This window comes from Tachyglossus aculeatus, chromosome 21, assembly GCF_015852505.1.
Source record: "Tachyglossus aculeatus isolate mTacAcu1 chromosome 21, mTacAcu1.pri, whole genome shotgun sequence".
NCBI classification, from domain to species: domain Eukaryota; kingdom Metazoa; phylum Chordata; class Mammalia; order Monotremata; family Tachyglossidae; genus Tachyglossus; species Tachyglossus aculeatus.
In genome coordinates this window covers 55,037,682-55,044,866 of record NC_052086.1, presented here as the reverse complement: position 1 = coordinate 55,044,866, position 7,185 = coordinate 55,037,682, and the positions used below count along the sequence as shown (strand labels likewise).

General features: G+C 48.7%; 1 long non-coding RNA gene across 1 annotated transcript; it reads right to left on the bottom strand.

Annotated features, from left to right (window-relative positions):
* Window positions 1–765: 765 nt before the first annotated feature.
* LOC119941858 lies at window positions 766–2,147 on the bottom strand. The gene is made up of 2 exons (XR_005455328.1): window positions 2,070–2,147; window positions 766–939 (listed from the first exon to the last, which is right to left on the bottom strand). It is a non-coding gene; the product is annotated as an uncharacterized LOC119941858 (long non-coding RNA).
* Window positions 2,148–7,185: the final 5,038 nt, after the last annotated feature.

Genomic DNA, 7,185 nt, shown 5'->3' with positions numbered 1-7,185 from the left:
TTGAATGAATGAATGAATGAATGAATGGTCACTGGCCCCGTGGGGCCTTGAGACTCGGAAGGTCCACACCTCCAGCCGTCGTCTTCGCGTCCGGGTCACAATGGACTGGAAGGGGCATGAGGGATCACCCAATCTCCCTCCCTAAGACACCGGAAAGCCTCCTTTTCCCCAAAGCTCCTGGAGACTCCACCGCTTCCATAGAGCCTCTCAACCCTTAGGAAGATCTTCCCAAAGTTTTCTCTCACTCTTTCTTACTCCACTGTAAACCATTCCCAGTTTCCTCAGCAGAAAGGAAGAATGATTGCCCTGATAATGAGTTCAATATCTCTTCCTGAATTTCAAATCCCTCTTCCTAAAAGGAGTTAGAATGGAGAATATCTTCAACCATCATGGAGCCCTACATGCCTCCTACGTTTATTGAATGAGGCCAAATCCCTCTGTTTTACCCAACTCACACTATTTGTGCTGGTTTAAGACAAACAGCTTTGATTAAGCAGCGGGGTAGAGTCCACAAACCCTTCCCGAATTGCGGCTGTCCATCACTAATGGTTATGTTCCAGCTCGCCTGTTCGAAACCCCAATTCTGGAACTGCATTCAGGTCTTTAGTATTGATTAAGCAATAATGAGTTATGACATAAATGAGCTCCCTAATCCATCGAAACTCCCCTTGGGTTACCATGGGAACCAGGTCATTTTAGAAGCTGCCAGTAAACAGGAGTTAAGGGTTGTAGACAAGTTATCTAAAAATAGAGAGAGGCAATGTCAACATCTCAGGATAAGATGTTTACAAGGAAAGGAAATGATTCCTTAGGAAAATAAATACAAAATTGCCATCGCTAGGAGAAAAGTCAGAGATAACGATGCTGTGTGTGCTTTCATTCATTGTTGCTGGAACTATCAAGTTCTCTTGAGTTGTTAACTTCTCCAACTTCCAGAAGCTATAATGAAGTGCAAATTGGACACAAGCGGAAAAAATGGAGAAAAATCAGTGTTAGAGGCAGCCAGCTTAGACCACTAGCTGTCCTAGCTGTCCAAAACAGTATCTGTCTAGCTGACATAAGCCCATGCCTAATTTTGTCATTTTGTTCATCTACTATAGCTCCTCTTTGCCACCCAACAAATTGCATAATTAGGGAATTCCCTCTAAGGACTGAAAATGTATTACCCTACAGAGGTTGATTTTGTATTCTCCTCTCTACAAGTGAAATAAGTGCAATAAAGGAGGTTCCTAGTGACATCCAAAACAGGGAATGGGCTGTGGGGAAGCGGGACACCCTCTGGTCAGGGATCATGATGGGTATGGACAACAGGACTCTTCCTCGGTTCCCGGGCTTCCAAATGGTTGCAGTGTCAGGGAGGGAAGGCTGCTCAAGTCCAGATTCTTTCCAGGTCTCCTGAGGAAGTCGTTTTCCCCGCTCTTCCTCATGACTCCCCTCTTCACGCTGGCAACTGGATCTTTGAGCAGGTTGTTGGGTGTTTTGAATTCGGCCCAACCCGCTTTCAGCTCTAGGCCTTTGGCTTCTTTCGCATAAGTGGCTGAGACCCAAGGTTTGTTTTCAAATAATACTAATTGTGGTATCTAAGTGCTTACTATGTGCCAGGCACTGTACTAGATACAAGCAAATCGGGTTGGACTCGGTTCCCTGTCCCACACGGGCTTCCCAGTCTTAATCCCCATTTTACAGACGAGGTAACTGAAGCACAGAAAAGTCAAGTGACTTGCCTAAGGTCACACAGTGGGCAAGTGGCAGAGCGGAGATTAGAACTCAGGTCCTTCTGACTCCCGGGCCGTGCTCCATCCACTAGGCCACGCTGCAAATCGGCAGGCCGCTGAGATCTCAGGGCCAGCTCAAGTGCGGGGTAGGAAGAAGGGGATGGATGCTTTCCCAGGATCCAAAACTACAGGGAAGCGGAGAATATAACATACAGGACCAGTCCTGGGGTCAGTGAGGATGGAGTGGAGATGGGGATGGGTGAGAGCATGGGGGAAGTAGGGAGTTCTAGGAACTACTATTGTCCTTTCTAAAAGGCGAGGAGCCCAGGGAAGTGGGTGGTTTCCATAGCAAACCTCTTCAGATATCCTGCCTGAGGGAGCTGAATTCAGTCCGCAAGTGTTGGAGGAATGGAGGGCTTGCCAAAAGAGCCTTCTTGCTTGACATTCCCTCTTCATGGTCTCTTCTGTTCTTTCTCAGAAGACTGGAAGAAAGAGCTAGGAATCTTCAGAACAATGGCTTTCTTGGAATAGATTTGGGTACCAAAAGGAAATGGAACCACGGGCTGGGGGTGGCGAAAAGGAAATGGATCTGTATAAATCTTCCTCGTCCTGATTTGACTGATCTCCACTTAAGATAATAATAACAACAACAACAATAGTAAAAATAATATTTTTAAGTACTTACCATGTGTCAGGTCCTGTTCTAAGGACTGGGGTAAACATAATAATGATGGAATTTGTTAAGCGCTTACTATGTGCCAAGCACTGTTCAAAGTGCGGAGAGAGAGACAAGGTAATCAGGTTGTCCCACATTGGGCTCACAGTCTTAATCCCCATTTTACAGATGAGGTAACTGAGGCCCAGAGAAGTGAAGTGGCTTGCCCAAAGTCACACAGCTGACAAGTGGCGGAGCCGGGATTAGAACCCATGACCTCTGACTCCCAAGCCCGGGCTCTTTCCACTGAGCCACGCTGCTTCTCATATAATAATAATAATAATAATAATAATGGCATTTGTTAAGCACTTACTATGTGCAAAGCACTGTTCTAAGCGCTGGGGGGGGATACAATGTGATCAAGTTGTCCCACGTGGGGCCCACAGTCTTAATCCCCATTTTTACAGATGAGGGAACTGAGGCTCAGAGAAGTTAAGTGACTTGCCCAAGGTCACACAGCAGACTTGGGGTGGAGCCAGGATTCGAACCCACGATCTTTGACTCCCAAGCCCGGGCTCTTTCCAATGAGCCACGCTGCTTCTCATATAATGTAAGAAGACGGGATACAGACCCTGATCCACCTGGGACTCACAACCCAAGAGAACGGGAGAACAGGTATTTTCTCCCCGTTTTACAGATGAAGAAACCCAGAAATTAAGTGACTTACCCAAGATCACACAACAAGCAGTGGCAGAGCCGGGATTAGCATCCAGGTTCTCTGACTCCCAGAGAACCTCTTAGCTGGGAGACAAATAAGAGCCATAGACTTCCCAAGGGGAGACAAGGATCTGAGAAAGTCTGCCTCCCACATTTTTTCCTATAGTTTCACTATGTGGATGAAGCATCTACTCATTTTGCCCCCTTCTAGACTGTTTCCCCTTCTAGACTGTGAGCCCACTGTTGGGTAGGGACCCTCTCTATATGTTGCCAACTTGTACTTCCCAAGTGCTTAGTACAGTGCTCTGCACACAGTAAGCACTCAATAAATACGACTGAATGAATGAATGAATGAATGAATTTTGCACCAATACAATCAGCATTATCTTTGAAAACAAAAATAAGGGAGTTTCTCAAAATACCAAAATTTTGTTCCTAGAGTTAACAAAAACTTCCAGCATTTTGTACATTTCCCATCTTCTAGACTGTGAGCCCACTGTTGGGTAGGGACCGTCTCTACATGTTGCCAACTTGTACTTCCCAAGCGCTTAGTCCAGTGCTCTGCACACAGTAAGCACTCAATAAATACGATTGAACGAATGAATCTTTGCAGTAACCTCCTCTCTTCCATACGTTCTTTAAAGTCTAGTTGCCGCCTACTAATTTCCCCAAGTGAAGATCTTGGAGCATTTTGGGGTTTTTCTTTTCAGATTCTTTCTTTCTTTCGGGTTGGCTTCGGCTCCCCCTGCTTCCGCCAGCGATGTTGTTTCATCTTGCTCGGCTCCTTAACAAAACACCTTCCCAAATCTTCCTGGCACACACCCATCGCCTCCCGGAGGAGGCTGCGGCAGGAATCCTGAGCAGGTAGGATGGCGAGTGGCGAGAGGGAGTGAGGATCACCTCCAGCCAACGGGAAAGGCTCTCGGCCAGGGAGCGAAGCAGGATCTGGTCTCGTTAGCCGGAGGGCGAGGGGGAGGCAAGCTGGGACCTTCCCTGCTGCTGCCCGGATTATCTTTGTCCAGAAACGCTCTGGGCATATTACTCCCCTCCTCAAAAATCTCCAGTGGCTACCAATCAATCTGCGCATCAGGCAGAAACTCCTCACCCTGGGCTTCAAGGCTGTCCATCCCCTCGCCCCCTCCTACCTCACCTCCCTTCTTTCCTTCTCCAGCCCAGCCCGCACCCTCCACTCCTCCGCCGCTAATTTCCTCACTGTACCTCGTTCTCGCCTGTCCCGCCATCGACCCCCGGCCCACGTCATCCCCCGGGCCTGGAATGCCCTCCCTCTGCCCATCCGCCAAGCTCGCTCTCTTCCTCCCTTCAAGGCCCTACTGAGAGCTCACCTCCTCCAGGAGGCCTTCTCAGACTGAGCCCCTTCCCTCCTCTCCCCCTCGTTCCCTTCTCCATCCCCCCCATCTTACCTCCTTCCCTTCCCCACAGCACCTGTATATATGCATATATGTTTGTACATATTTATTACTCTATTTATTTTACTTGTACATATCTATTCTATTTATTTTATTTTGTTAGTATGTTTGGTTTTGTTCTCTGTCTCCCCCTTTTAGACTGTGAGCCCACTGTTGGGCAGGGACTGTCTCTATATGTTGCCAATTTGTACTTCCCAAGCACTTAGTACAGTGCTCTGCACACAGTAAGCGCTCAATAAATACGATTGATGATGATGATGATGATGATAATTGCTGCCTGGAAACGGTGGGACTCGCAGTCAAAGCCTGGCTTGGCCTGGAGCTGCCGCAGGCCCTGGTCCCTTCCTAGGAGTGGCCACCGACCGGGCTGTTTCCCAAAGGCCTGGGTCTGAGGAGAACAGGGCCAGACAAGTCAAGGGAAAGGAGGGAGAGGCAGGTGTTCAGGGACTTCCTCTTGCCTGAGGTTTGGGGCTGAAAAGAGAAGCCAGGTGGTGGTTCACTGACTTACTACCTTTTCCCTGCACATGGCCAAGGGAAAGAGCCAGGCCTGAAATCCCACCAGCCCCTAGCTCCCCCTCAACAACACTAACAACACAGCCCAGGGTTTTCCTAGCCCCTCGACAGGGACATCCTAAGAGAAGCAGCATGGCTCACTGGAAAGAGCCCGGGCTTTGGAGTCAGAGGTCATGGGTTCAAATGCCGGCTTCGCCACTTGTCAGCTGGGTGACTTTGGGCAAGTCACTTCACTTCTCTGGGCCTCGGTTACCTCCTCTGTAAAATGGGGATTAAGTCTGTGAGCCCCCCGTGGGACAACTTGATCACCTTGTAACCTCCCCGGCGCTTAGAACAGTGCTTTGCACATAGTAAGCGCTTAATGAATGCCATTATCCTTATTATCCGTAAGCTCGTTATAATGATGGCATTTATTAAGCGCTTACTGTGTGCAAAGCACTGTTCTAAGCGCTAGGGAGGTTACAAGATGATCAGGTTGTCCCACGGGGGGCTCACAGTCTTCATCCCCATTTTACAGACGAGGTAACTGAGGCCCAGAGAATCAATCAATTCATTCATTCATTCAATCGTATTTATTGAGTGCTTACTGTGTGCAGAGCACTGTACTAAGTGCTTGGGAAGTACAAGTGGGCAACATATAGAGACGGTCCCTACCCAACAGTGGGCTCACAGTCTACAAAGGGGAGACAGAGAACAAAGCAAAACATATTAACAAAATAAAATAAATAGAATAAATATGCACAAATAAAATAGAGCAATTGTATTTATTGAGCGCTTACTGTGTGCAGAGCACTGTACTAAGTGCTTGGGAAGTACAAGTTGGCAACATATAGAGACAGTCCCTTCCCAACAGTGGGCTCACAGTCTAGAAGTGAAGAAGTGAAGTGACTTGCCCAAAGTCACACACAGCTGACAAGCGGTGAAGCCAGGATTTGAACCCATGACCTCTGACTCCAAAGCCCGGGCTCTTTCCACTGTTGTGGACAGGGAATGTGTCTACTGAATCTGTTGTACTGTACTCTCCCGAGCGATTAGTACAATGATCTGCACACCGTAAGTACTCAATAAAAACATCATCATCATCATCAATCATATTTATTGAGCACTTACTATGTGCAGAGCACTGTACTAAGCGCTTGGGAAGTACAAATTGGCAACATATAGAGAAGTCCCTACCCAACAGTGGGCTCACAGTCTAAAAGGGGGAGACAGAGAACAAAACCAAACATACTAACAAAATAAAATAAATAGAATAGATATGTACGAATAAAATGAATAGATAGAGTAATAAATATGTACAAACATATATACATATATACAGGTGCTGTGGGGAAGGGAAGGAGGTAAGATGGGGGGGATGGAGAGGGGGACGAGGGGGAGAGGAAGGAAGGGGCTCAGTCTGGGAAGGCCTCCTGGAGGAGGTGAGCTCTCAGCAGGGCCTTGAAGGGAGGAAGAGAGCTAGCTTGGCGGATGGGCAGAGGGAGGGCATTCCAGGCCCGGGGGATGACGTGGGCCGGGGGTCGATGGCGGGACAGGTGAGAGCGAGGTACGGTGAGGAGATTAGTGGTGGAGGAGTGGAGGGTGCGGGCTGGGCTGGAGAAGGAGAGAAGGGAGGTGAGGTAGGAGGGGGCGAGGGGATGGACAGCCTGGAAGCCCAGGGTGAGGAGTTTCTGCCTGATGCGCAGATTGATTGGTAGCCACTGGAGATTTTTGAGGAGGGGAGTAGTATGCCCAGAGCATTTCTGGACAAAGATAATCCGGGCAGCAGCATGAAGTATGGATTGAAGTGGAGAGAGACACGAGGATGGGAGATCAGAGAGAAGGCTGATGCAGTAGTCCATATGGGATAGGATGAGAGCTTGAATGAGCAGGGTAGCTGTTGGGATGGAGAGGAAAGGGCAGAGCTTGGCAATGTTGGGGAGTTGAGACCGGCAGGTTTTGGTGACGGCTTGGATGTGAGGGGTGAATGAGAGAGCGGAGTTGAGGATGACACCAAGGTTGCGGGCTTGTGAGACGGGATCAGGGGGTCGCGTAAAACACTGATGATGACATCCATTGCCAGCTCCTTCCAGGACCAGGAGACTCAGTGTGTCTCCCAAGCTTGGGAAAGGACATCACGGCCTTCAGTCCTGCCCACCGCGCTACCCCCCGCCGAGCT